The sequence below is a fragment of the Sorex fumeus genome, unplaced genomic scaffold, assembly GCF_029834395.1.
Source record: "Sorex fumeus unplaced genomic scaffold, SorFum_2.1 ptg000029l, whole genome shotgun sequence".
Taxonomy (NCBI): domain Eukaryota; kingdom Metazoa; phylum Chordata; class Mammalia; order Eulipotyphla; family Soricidae; genus Sorex; species Sorex fumeus.
Window position 1 is genome coordinate 3,334,777 of NW_026606086.1, and position 12,906 is coordinate 3,347,682.

At 55.2% G+C, this 12,906-nt stretch overlaps 1 pseudogene; it reads left to right on the forward strand.

The window, feature by feature from the left end:
* Positions 1 to 12,906, forward strand: part of LOC130024592 (CAP-Gly domain-containing linker protein 1-like) — a 76,813-nt pseudogene that overhangs the window by 36,796 nt on the left and 27,111 nt on the right.

Consider the following 12,906-nt stretch of genomic DNA (forward strand, 5'->3'; position numbering starts at 1 on the left):
GCATCGGTTGCTTTTGTTCTTTTGAATGTGGGCCAGTCTCTGAGGTGTGAGATGGTATCTCATTGTGGTTTTGATTTGCATCTCCCTGATGATTAATGATGTAGAGCATTTTCTCATGTGCTTTTTTGCCATTCGGATTTCTTCTTTGAGAAAGTTTCTGTTCATTTCATCGCCCCATTTTTGGATGGGGTTGGATGTTTTCTTCTTGTGGAGTTTAACCAGTATTTTGTATATCCTGGATATCAACCCCTTGTCAGATGTGTATTCGACGAATATCCTTTCCCATTCTGTAGACTGTCTTTGTATTTTGGTCTGCAGTGGAATATTATTAAATGGTTATGCTTTAACACCAGTGAAAACCATCTTCCATGGAAAGGAACTGAACAGCAAGTAAGGTAGAAGTAATTCAGAACTGTGCTTTCTGTGCCATTAATGAACCTAGAGAAACTCCTGAGCCTCCTCTCCTAACACCTGTTCAGCATCAAGGAACTTAGAGGAGGGTCAGCGGCTTGACCTTATGCAGATGATCAAATGCTCATACATTCAAGGTATAAATACCCGTTGGTTCTCATTGAGAGCTTCAGTGTATGGGCAGAAGCTTTTCCTATCTGTACTGAGAAAGCCAGAGAACGGCTTGGTGTTTCTGTGTCCAGTAGAAAAATCTGGACACAGGAAGTCATTTCTCTATCAACCAAACCTGCGGGTAGAGTTATTCCTTTCCATTATTTTAGTGATAGATATGGGTATAGCATTATGTCACTTTGCTTTCTGTTGTTTTAACTCTTGTTTTTTAAGACAGCAAACAACATTGTCCTTACTGGGTCAGAAAGGACCTTCTACTCCTCCAAGGGTCTAACCATTTCAAAGTGATATCCCTCAGTCTAATCGATCTGATCTTTTCTTTCAAATAATTTCAGGAACCCAACCAATTCATTGCTGAGGGCCACTAAAAAGCTGAAGTAGCATGAGATTTCACCCCCTGCTTAGGCAGGGCCAGCCCCCCATTGTCAGCATGAAGCAGCTCCAGAAGATGGACCTTCTGCCATTCTCCCTTAAAGATTCAAGGTGGTGGCATCTCTAGGGGGGATTTGATGTAGACAGGTAGATAAGGAAAGGCCCTTTGCAATGAAACAAAGTTTCATGGAAGAAGAATTCTAGGAATGACCCACCTTGTGGATACAGAAAACAAAGGCCTGATAAGACCATCAGCAGACCCTGAGGATATAGGCCGCCTCCCCATGAAATTCCTCTTTTTGGACCTCCCTGGTAACCTCTTTAGCAACAGACTTTTACCTGGGAAGAAGCCGCATGTGGGGGCAGGTTGGAGAAACCCTATAAAGGCCACCTTGAACAAAGGAGCCCATGTGCTGCTTGCACCTACGTGGCCGAGCGCATGTGTCGCCCGCATCTCCCCTCTTGAGATGTGTAGTTTCATGCTTTCGTGTCTAATGCTGGGATGTGTGTAGGGCTCTCTCCACCCTCGGAGAAGCCCGCGTTCTCTCTGGACGCATTACTCTCTCTCTCTTACTCTCCATTCCCCCGCTTATCTACTTATTCCTTTCTCTCCCTCTCCAAAAATCCTCCAAATAAAATCTATTTGTTTCACTCCTTGTCTACTCCTGAAATTCCTTTCTGCAAGGTGAGACAAGAACCCAGTAACCCTGGGTCCCCGGTGGCAGAGGTGGTTGGGGAGAAAGTGACCGTCTTTCTCCTCCCCGCTTCACATAAGTCACCCGTGGGACCCACCGACATCAATATCACAGTGGGAAGGCTCTTGCCTTGCTGTTTCTCTAACTCATGTTTGATTCTTGCACTCCGTATGGTTCCCCGAGCACCGCCAGGATTGCTCTCTGAGCACAGAGCCAGGAGTAAGCCCCGAACACTGCCAAATGTGCCACAAAAAAGAACTATCTTGTTACAGATTCGTTTTCTGCATTTACTGTTATGACTAAGGAGAACAAAAACTTCAACCAGAGTATCAGGAGAAAAAGACATAATTCAACAGGATGGAAAAAATCTTGAACTGAGGTGGGGCAGATAAGCCCAGAATTTGAACTTCCTGCAGAAATGCAAACGAAAGTCAGAATGAAAAGGACAAATAGGGGAAGTGCAGGATAGCACAGCGGGCAGGGAACTTGCCTTGTTTGAGGCCAACCCAGGGTCGATCCCTGATCCCCGGCATCCCAGGTGGACCCTCCTCCCTCTAGGAGTGATGCTTGAATGCATCGCCAGGAGTAAGCCCCTCACATCACCAGGTGTGTCCCCAAAACAAAAGAAAAAGGCAGATGGGCTTAAGCATATCTGAGCTTTGCTCTGAAGTCTGGGGCCACAGGGAGCACAGGCTTTGCAGGAGGCAGAGTTCCCTGCCTCCATCCAGACCCCAGCAAAGAGCCAGGAGTATCCCCAAGGCCAGCCCACTGCCAGGCTACCGAAGATGGAGGACACAAGGAAGGGAAATGCGTTTCCCATGAAATCTACTGTGCTGTAATTCCCTGTGACACAGCGCACCCCCCACCCCACCCCCACCGTCAGTTCTGGTTGCGGGGAGACCCCCTCCTCTGTACTCTTGAGTGGCAATTGTCGGGGTCTGCTGCGCGTCCACGGTTGCCGCCCATCTCAGCTCCTTCTATCAGCTCATCCTTTCAGCCCCCAGAGCTGGTCCCAAATGGTCGGTTCATCCCTGGTGCTATTTGCAGGAGACAACTCCCAAGTTGGGGGCACAAAGACACCAGAGTACCATCCTCCCCCACGCTCCCCACAACGCACAGCCCCCCAGAATCAAGGCTGGCGCCCCTGGCTTGAGGAGGAACCATCCGTCAGAATGGGAAGCAGTTTTTTGTTTCATTTTGGTTTTGTTTTTTTAAGACACTCGTCTTGGCATGCAACTTAGTGCTGGAGCGGGTAGCACAGCGGGGGAGGGCCTTGCACGCGGCCGACCCAGGTTCGATTCCCAGCATCCCATATGGTCTCCTGAGCAACACCAGGAGTAATTCCTGAGTGCAGAGCCAGGAGTAACCCTGTGCATCGCCGGGCGTGACCCCTGGCAAAAATAAATACATAAATAAATTTTAAAAAATAAATGACCCATTTAACCACTTGTCCATTTCCCTCTGCTGTCTCATCACCTCTGTTCCCCTTCTCCCCCTATGTCCCAGGAATGTTTATGCAGCCATCCATGGAAAGTCACTCTTTCAGGGGCCGGGGAAGTCGTAGAACTGGTACTAGCTTGTCTTGTACACAGCTGAGCTGGGTTCAATCCCTGGCACCCCATGTGGTAGCCTGAGCCCAGAGCCAGGGTAAACGCTGAGCATGGCCAGGTGTGCACCCATCCACCCCGAAGGAAAAAACTTTCAGTGAATCTACGGAACAAATGATGACTTTATTTTTTTTTGTGGGAGTAAAACATTTTAAAACTATTAAAAAATTTTAAAACAAATATTGAACTGTTTCTTCTCATTAATCATGGCAAGTTGTGTCTGATTCAGAAATCTGAAGACAACTCAATTGTAGCTAATCCCAGAATCTTCATCGCCAGGTAGAGATTGTAAAGGATTTAGATGTAGGTCTGAGTGTGATGGTACATAAAGTGCTAAAAGGAATTTGCTCTGCTCTCAGGTTGAAAGCCTAGAAGGGTTTAGGTCCAGTTTCCCTGGGTTCATGCAGAAACCGCTGCCTGCCCCCAAGGGCCTTGTTGGCGTGCAGTCCTGATGGCGGAGGCTCTCTCCATCCTGGGCTCCCACATGGAGGCGCAGAACTGCTGCCTCTGAGCGAGGATGTCGGCTACACTCACCCAGCCCCTGGGTTTGCTGCGGGTTTTCCCCAGACTGTTGTTATCTCCAGCTTAGCTGCACATGATGTGTGCCAAAGGTGTGTCTCTGCACTTTGTGAAAGTCAGCGTTTCTTTCGGGAGCTTGTCTCCAAGTTAGCTTTTCAGACAGGTTGAAAACAGGTCAAGCTGCGGAAGGCAGGGCCAGTCCTGCCCTGCTCCGACCACTGCTAAAGCCCAGAGCAGACGGGGGCGGGGTGGTCCTGTTCGGCGTACCCCACTTCCCTGACGGCCAAGGACAGATACCAGAACCAGAATGTCAGGTGCGGGCTTTGGTCAGGAACTCTGCGGGGCCGGGAGGCAGCCTCCGTGGTCCTGAGCTCACTGTGGGTGCTGATGTCTGGCTGTCTCCGAGCTCACGCGCTGCCGTGCTCACCTCACCCTCTCTTTTTCCTCCCACTCCTGCTTCCTTTGCTCTATCTGTGTGTCTTTGATGGAAAGACTAAAGAATCTCTATCCACGTTATAATAAATTTCATATTTTTTTTAGTAAACCAAGTCGTTGTATATATATTTTTTGGTTGCCTTCGTCCCTCTGTGTCTTGCTTTTGTTTCGTAAAATACTGTCGACAACACACACAACACACATTCACACACACACACGCACCCTTTTAGATCAAACCACAACAAAGAACTTCAGTGCCAATTTAATTCTCCTGGCTGTAGTTGCATTTCTCTTCTTGTTTCTAATATTTGGTTCTTGTTATTTGCATTTTTAAAGGCTGCCCAGTAACACTTTAAGGCATTTGCATCATGACTGAGATTTATTTCTTATGAAAGTCGTAAGGAAAGAATCTGGATAGTGTGATCCCTTGGGAAAGGTTTCTGGCCCCGGACACCTCCCTTCCGGCTCTCCTCCCTCTGCTGTTCCTCATGACACCAAGTCTAAAGCGTGTGGCTTTAAAGGGGCCCACGTATTTGTGACTCGGGCATTGGTAAAAAGGCCCGATGTCCTCCAGCCACTTGTGGATTGCACGGTAGAAGTCAGAGCTGAGAAGAGACCAAAGGAATTAGGCGTGAGGACTGGTCAGCAGCAGCAGCTGCCGGGGTCTGTTTGGCCGTGTCCATGTAGGGGTTGCCACACATGCCCACTCGAGGAAAAGCTGCCAGGTGATTGTGCAATGTACCAGGCTTGTGTCAGGAACACGCCAAGGAAGCTGCCCTCCCCTCCTGCCTCAGATCTGATGGCTCAGGCTAGTTGGATAGTCCTGACCAAAGAATGGGAATGTGGGACTGGAGCGACATTCCAGCGTGGAGAGCGTTTGCCTTGCACACGAGCAACTTGGGTTCGATCCTTGGCATCCCATATGGTCCCCCAAGCACTGCCAGGAGTAATTCCTGTGTGCAGAACCAGGAGGATGCCCTGAGATCTCTCGGTATGACCCCCTCAACCCCCAAAAAATCGGAATCTGCTCACGATCACGATCACAACCATCCTGTTGTGTCGGTCCCTCACTGGGCAGGACCCAGCGATGGCCAGGGGAACCCGAGGACCCCCTGAGACCGCTCCCAAGAGCCGGGGCAAGGGGTGGGGGGAACATGCCCTCGCAAGGCCAGCTGGCAGTGCAGGGGAGATGACGCCAGGGCACCCTCATCCCTCCCCGCCCCCAGCTTCCCGGGAGGGTCCCTTGGAGGGAGCAGAGGCAGCGCTGTGCCCCGGCTCTGCTGGGGGTCTGGGGGGTCTGTACAGCCCTCGGGGAGCGCTGAGTCTCGGCGGCCTGTGTCCTGGCTCGGTGGGGCACCCCCGGCGCCCCTAGCGGGACAGTGGGAGATGAGGGGGCATGGGGCCCTGGGGTCAGAGCTGGGGGCTCTTCTGCTTCCGCATTGGGGTCACAGAGACCTTGGTGACCTGGGCCCTCTGGGCTGGGGCCCACCTGCAGCCTCTGCTGTAGCCTGGGCAGGTGAGTCGCGGGGGCCATCCCAGCTGCAGCAGTGCTTGGGGACCATGTGGCGCAGACCCCTGTGCTGCCTCTCTGCCCCCATGTTCTTGATTCTTTAAAAGAAGCGTCTGGGAGCCAGAGACACTACAGCAGACAGGGCACTTGCTTGGCGTGCAGAAGACTCGGGGTCGAATCCCGGCACCCCATAAGGTCCCCCTGTATTGTAAACCAAAAGGCGTGTGTCAGAGAGAGGGGGAGAAAGAAAAGAGGGAGAGAGGGAGTGGAGAGAGAGCACTGCAGAAAGGAGGAGGGAGAGAGAGGTGCCTTGCCTGCCTGGGGGCGTAGGGAGACTGGGAACATTGGTGGTGAGCAATGTACACTGGTGAAGGGACAGGTGTTGGAACATGATATGACTGAAATCCAACCATGATCAACTCTATTTCATTAGGATTTAAAAATTTCACAAAGAAAATAACATTTTTAAAAAGAAAAAACAAATTTAAGTCAATCTTGAAATTTTGAGCGAGCAGCAGTGCAGTGGGCTGGTGAGCGATGCTAGCAGAGCCTCACCTGGCAGCTGTGGTGGGAGTCAGCTCCCACGCTCCAGAAGCTTCCGAAGCTTGGCGCCTCTCCCTGGTCCAAACGGAGCCTTAATCATCAGCGTTCTTTGGGGGCCTGCGGGGGCTGAAGCATATGAAGCGTATCCCGCCCGCAGGCAAATGCCTTAATCCCTGTACTATCCCCAGCCCCGGAAGGTGAGACATTTAAGCGGGAGGTAGGTAAAGGCCCTACATCCTGCCTAACACAGCGGTAGGGCGTTTGCCTCGCACGCAGCCCACATGGCCGACCCGAGTTCGATTCCTCTGCCCCTCTCGGAGAGCCCGGCAAGGTACCGAGAGTATCTCGCCTGCACGGCAGAGCCTGGCAAGCTCCCCGTGATGTGTTCGATATGCCAGACACAGTAAGCGGAAGGAGGACCAATTTTATCTTTAGTTATTTTGTTTCTTTTATTTATTTATTTTGCTTTTGGGTCACATCCAGAGGTGCTCAGGGGTTACTTCTGGCTCTGCACTCGGGAATTATGCCTGGCGGTGCTTGGGGGACACTATGGGATGCTGGGGATCGAACCCGGGTCGGCCGTGTGCAAGGCAAACACCCTAACCGTTCCGCTGTCACTCTGGTCCCTTCCCTTTATTTTATTTCAATCAAACAAACAAAACCAATATTCTGCGTCCCACCCGCGGTGTCCAGGGGCTGACAGGCAGGGGTCGCTCCAACGTCTTAGCACCAGCGCTGCTGTCTCTGACGCCAGTTCTCGGCTCCCGGGGGATCGCGGGCCGCGGCGGGGCCGTGCGGGACCCTCAGACCTGGGGTTGGATGGTCTGGGCTGGGCGGAACCAAGAGGCGGAACCCCAGACAGGAAAGAGGTGCGGGGTCGCCAGGCGCTTTCAGCTTCTGGCGGAGGCGTGACATCACGATGTTCACGTGACACACGCGTCACGTGGCGGCGGGGCTGGGCGGTGCCAAGGCCGCGCACCTGTCCTTAGAGCGGGTGACTTGAACTTGCTGCGGGAGTTCCTGGACAAGTGTGCAGGCAGCAGGCTGAACCCCGCGGCGGGTGGCGGCCTCTGGGGCAGGGGACGCCCCCCAGTGCCCTCAGCCCCGAGAGAGGGGGCGTTGCGCTCCCCGCCCCTGCGGCTCGGCTCTAGGAAGGAAAACGGGGGCGACTCCAGTTAGTCTCAGCAGGAGGAGCCCAGCCCCCCGTCCAGGCACTCCCCGCTGTCCCCGTGTGCGGGGTGGCGCTGCATGCTACGCTGGATACCACTTCTCCAGCTGCCCATTCCTCCACGGTTTGCGCAATCAGTTACTCCAAATGAGGAAGAAGGACCCTGGTGTCGCACAGGCGAAATGCTCACAGGCCGCTTGGCATTCGTCCTGGCCCCCAGTGACACCATCCTTGCCTAGGTAGAGGCGAAGGTCAGCTGGAGGCCTGACTCTCTCAGGGGCACATGACACTGTCCCAGTTTTCCAAATACTCTCTCAGAATTAAGATACCTATGGGATACCTACACGAGAGGTTTTCATTTGATTGATGCTGGATTATATGACGCCTGTTACATGCTGGGTTGAACGGTTTCCTTGGCAGTTCACCCACGGGGTTCATGACCCCAGTCTGACCCCAGGACACTGCATACACACTCTTTGTGGATGACAGTGAATGTGCTTCCGTGGCCAGTAGCACCCCTTGCCCTGACACTGTTTTTCTTCAGGCCACGGAATATGAGTGTGGTCAGCTCTTGCTAACTGCAAGTTTTGTTTGTCCAGAGTTTGCAAATGACTGTTGTTTGCTGTTGGCCATTACTGAAATCGCTTTTACTAAAAGAATGGGATGCTTCTCCCTCCCGCAGGCAATAGTTTGGGATGAGTATCTCACAGGACCGTCTGGCTTGATTGCACAGTACTCACTTCTAAAGGTAATAAGGTTTTGCTTATTATTACTTTTTTTGAAACTGTCATTCTGGACTCTAGCAAGAGTAATATGATGTTCCACTTCTGGAGTAACTGGTGTGCAGAGCTGTCTGGTTTTAGAATCACTGACGCTGTTATGAGTGGTAAATGTTTTATCTTCTGTGGACCTTTTGTTTATTTATTTAAAGTAAAAAAAAAACAGTTTATTTGGTGACCTTTAGGAAGAGGACGAGCGGAGAGAGAGTAACATTTCAGGAGAGACCGTGGGCTTCTCCAAAGACAGAGAGAGCCCCTACACACATCCCAACATTAGAAAGGAAAGCACAAAAGTCCCCATCTCAAGGAGAGCTGCGGGCACCACATTTGCTCGGCTACATGGGCAAAAGCAGCTCAGGGGCTCGGGCAGCATAGGAGCCTTCAGTGGACCATTCAAGGGTGGGTGTGCTCCCCCCTCTTCTCCTTGACGGAGCGGCATGTCTTCTGATTGTTACTTCATGTGGCTCCAAGTTTTTCAGACACAGGATTGGTTACTTCAGCCTGAATTTATACACCTGCCTTTGGGGAATCTAAATTTTTATCCTAAAGTGGTTTTGAATTTTATTTGGGGGCTTGTGCCAGGCAGTGCTCAGGACTTACTCCTGGCTTTGCACTTAGGATCACTCCTGGCAGTGCTCAGTGGACAGTATGGGGTGCTGGGGATAGAACCCCGGGTCAGCTGAATGCAAAGCAAGCAACTTAACCACTCTACTTTCTCCCTGGCCCCGGGTCTCCTGAGCACTGCCCCAGGGCACTTCCTGGTGTTGATTCTTAGCAGTTCGATGAGGCTTGGCACTCTGGTGGCAGGGATATCCCAGGCCACTCTAGTGGCCTCTCTTGGGATGCACATGGCAATGCTTGAGACCCTTGTGGTGCCAGGGGGCGAAGTTGGCAGTCATGTGTCAGGCATGTACCTTAACCCCTGCACTCTTCGACTCAACACTAAAGTATCCTGTGCTTTGAAGTGGGAGTGTTACAACACCTGGGTTTTTGTTGTTTGTCTGTTTTTTTTTTTGGGCCACCCTTGGCAGTGCTCAGGCTTATCCCTGGCTCTGCACTCACGATTGACTCTTGTTGGTGTTTTGGGACTGTGTGGGAGGCCAGCAATCCAACCCAGGCTGGCTGCCTGCAGTGACTCCAAGTTTGGGTCGGCTGGTAAGTTTTAGGGGTTCTGTTCACCATTTGTATATGTTCTTTCCTAGGAACATGAAATTTATGGCATCCAGAACAGTAAGTGAAGTGACATCATTTACTAATAGGTTAGCTGAGTAAAATCAATCTCAAAAGTGTCTGTTTTCGAAGGTGCGACCTTTGTGTGTAAGTCAGAATACTTGAAAATGTCAGGCACTGACTTTCAGCCCAAGGTTAAAGCGAGCTCGAGCCAGGACACCATCGGGGAAACCGAGGTGAAGGCCTTGTGCGGAGGGCCATGCGGTGTGCAGCCCCGCTGCTCGGGCCGCCCAGGGAGGCGTGAGGAATAGAGCGTTTCTGAGGGGTGCCTGGGTCCGAGGTCAGGGGGCTTTGTCCCCGGATGTTAGATTCTGTAGCATTTCAGATCTGAGTGGGGGCTAGGAAAGCTCATGGGGCTAGTGCCAGGCGCACAGCCAGCACTCGGTTCCATCCGCGCTCCTGCCTCATCGAGTGAGCACTGAGCCGGGAGTATCTCCTGCTGGGATACAGTCTGAGAAGTTTCCCACAGTCTGATTCGTGTCTTTTCTTCAGAACAGGGAGCCCTAGGCCGCAAGAGGGGTAACTCCGGCGCCTTCAGGAGTGGCCCTGGCCGGGGGCTGGGGAAACAGCCCTGGGGATAGAGCCCCGGTCTGGAAGGACAGGGATGCAGTTAACAGCTAACTCTCTGGGGACACAGAGCCCTGCAGCTGCTGAGTGCTGGCCGAGTCCAGACAGTGCTGTCTATCCAGTGTGCCAAGCTGGTTATCGCAGAGTGGATTGCGATGGCGTGTGTGTGTGTGTGTGTGTGTTTGTGTTGTTAGTGTGTATGTCACTGCAGTGTTGAATGCGTGGATCAGTGACAGCGGCCACGGAAGCAGAACAGGACCACACATGGAGGCATTTCCACACAACAAAGCGTTTTCCTGCTTTTTAATGATTATGGGGGTGTTTTCGGTTTGTGTTTTACCAGTTGTTCCGAAGGATAACTTCTTAAGTTGCTTCCTTTTGTGGGACAGTCGTAAACAGTGCCCCAGGGGCCGTGGGGCTGATCTCGGTGATTTTCTGCTCTGTGGGGTCAGTCCGTGGCCCTGGGGCCACCTGGGCTGTGCCTGGAAGCGGCTGGGGGTGATGCCACACACAGCCCCTCTGGGTTGATTTCTGGCACAGGAAGGGAAGTCTAGGCCCCAGGGGCCGTGAGGACCCTCAGGGCCTGCGACCAGCAGTCTGTGGTTGGCGGGTCCTAGGAGGCTCAGTGGGCTGGGGGTTTTCCCACCTGGAGTGGAGGGTGCCCCCGAGCAGGCGTGGGGATGCGTGGTGAGTCTGGGGCGGGGGCGCTGCAGTGGGGACAGCCCCCTGCTGGCACGTGGGGGTCGCCCAGGCTGCAGCTGACCCCCATCTCCTAGACTGCGTGGAGCCAGGCGCCTCCGGATGAGGGAGAGGCGGAGCCCGAAACCTGTGCCTGACGCTGCCACCAGACTGGACCCCGCGCGGCACGCCAGGGGCCCCTGCCCGCCCCGCCCCGCCCCACCGGAGGGGCCGGACGCCGAGCCCGCTGTCCAGTCCTGCCGCTGCCGCCGCCGCCACAGCCACCCAGCCCCGCGGACAGACGCCTCCGGACTGAGACCCCCGCGCCGGGGGACCGAGCCTGCGCCCCAGGACTCGCGCGCCCTGCGCTCCCCTCCCCGCGGCCTGCCAGCCGCTGCCCCCATGAAAAACGGTCACGTGGCCTCGGGGTGCGCCTCGCTGGGCGCCGGGGGCTGGGGTCCGCCCCGCGCGGGGAGACGGGCGCCGGGGGTCGCCGGCCAGGAGTCGCCGGCCCTGCTCCGGCCCCCGCCAACCAACCTGGGGCCACGGAGCTCGGGCATCCGGCTGGAGGCCCCCCAGGGACCGCTGCGCGGGCAGCGCCCTCTCCTGCAGCTCCGCAGCCATGGGCGGCCCCTGAGGGGCGGGCAGGGAACCCCCGGGACGCGGGGACGTGGCCTGAGGGAGGCGCTGCTGGGTGCGGGTGGGCGGGACTCCCGCGCCAGGCAGGGCCGCGCACCTGTGCAGTTCGCACGGCGGCCAGCAGAGGGCGCAGCGAGCTGCTCACTGGCCTGCTGGGGCTGCAGGTCAGTCCCTCACTGGGCAGGACCTGGCGACAGCCAGGGGAACCCGAGGACCCCCTGAGACCGCTCCCAGGAGCCGGGGCAAGGGGGGGGGGGAACATGCCCTCGCAAGGCCAGCTGGCAGTGCAGGGGACATGACGACAGGGCGCCCTCGTCCCCCCCTCCCCCAGCTTCCCGGGAGGGTCCCTCCAAGGGAGCAGAGGCAGCGCTGTGCCCCGGCTCTGCTGGGGGTCTGGGGGGTCTGTACAGCCCCCTGGGAGCGCTGAGTCTCGGCGGCCTGTGTCCTGGCTCGGTGGGGCACCCCCGGCGCCCCTAGCGGGACGGTGGGAGATGAGGGGGCATGGGGCCCTGGGGTCAGAGCTGGGGGCTCTTCTGCTTCCGCATTGGGGTCACAGAGACCTTGGTGACCTGGGCCCTCTGGGCTGGGGCCCGCCTGAAGCCCCTGCTGTAGCCTGGGCGGGCGAGTCGTGGGGGCCATCCCAGCTGCAGCAGTGCTTGGGGACCATGTGGCGCAGACCCCTGTGCTGCCTCTCTGCCCCCATGTTCTTGATTCTTTAAAAGAAGCGTCTGGGAGCCAGAGACACTACAGCAGACAGGGCACTTGCTTGGCGTGCAGAAGACTCGGGGTCGAATCCCGGCACCCCATAAGGTCCCCCTGGGTCTGCCAGGGGTGGCCCCTGAGCATCGCCAGGCATGGCCCCAACGGTCCCCGTCACTGACACTGTTCATTGATTTGCTCGAGCAGGCCCAGTAACGTCTCCACTGTGACAATTGTTACTGTGTTTGGTATATCGAATATGATACGTCACGGGTAGCTTGCCAGGCTTTGCTGTGCGGGCGAGATACTCTCGGTAGCTTGCCGGGCGCTCAAGAGAACTCGGGTCGCCATGTTGGCCGCTTGCAAGGCAAACACCCTTATTTTGGATCACACCCGGTAGTGCTCAGGGCTTACTCCTGGCTCTGCACTCAAGAATTACTCTTGGTGGAGCTCAGGGTCCCTATGGGAAGCCTAGGATTGAACTCAGGTTGGGTCATGTGCCAGGCAAACGCACCTGGGCATTTGGGCCTCTCCCTCTGCCCCCACCCCCAAGAAAGACTTTTTCTCCCTCACTGTCAGTAAAATTTCACTAAACTTCTGCAAGCATCAAAGCCTGGGACCCTCCCCCCGCAATAGTTCTGGGAGCCATTGAGCGTAGGTTCTATGGCAGTTGTGCACTGGCCTCTCTCTGGGTTGATTTCTGGCACAGGAAGGGAAGTCGAGGCCCCAGGGGCCGTGAGGACCCGCAAGGCCCGCGACCAGCAGTCCGTGGCCGGAGGGTCCAAGGAGACCCAGTGGGCTGGGGGTTCCCGGGGGTTCGCACCCAGCCGCAACAGCAGCAGGGCTCGGTGGGGAGAGGAAAGTGCCCCCCCCATGACCAGCC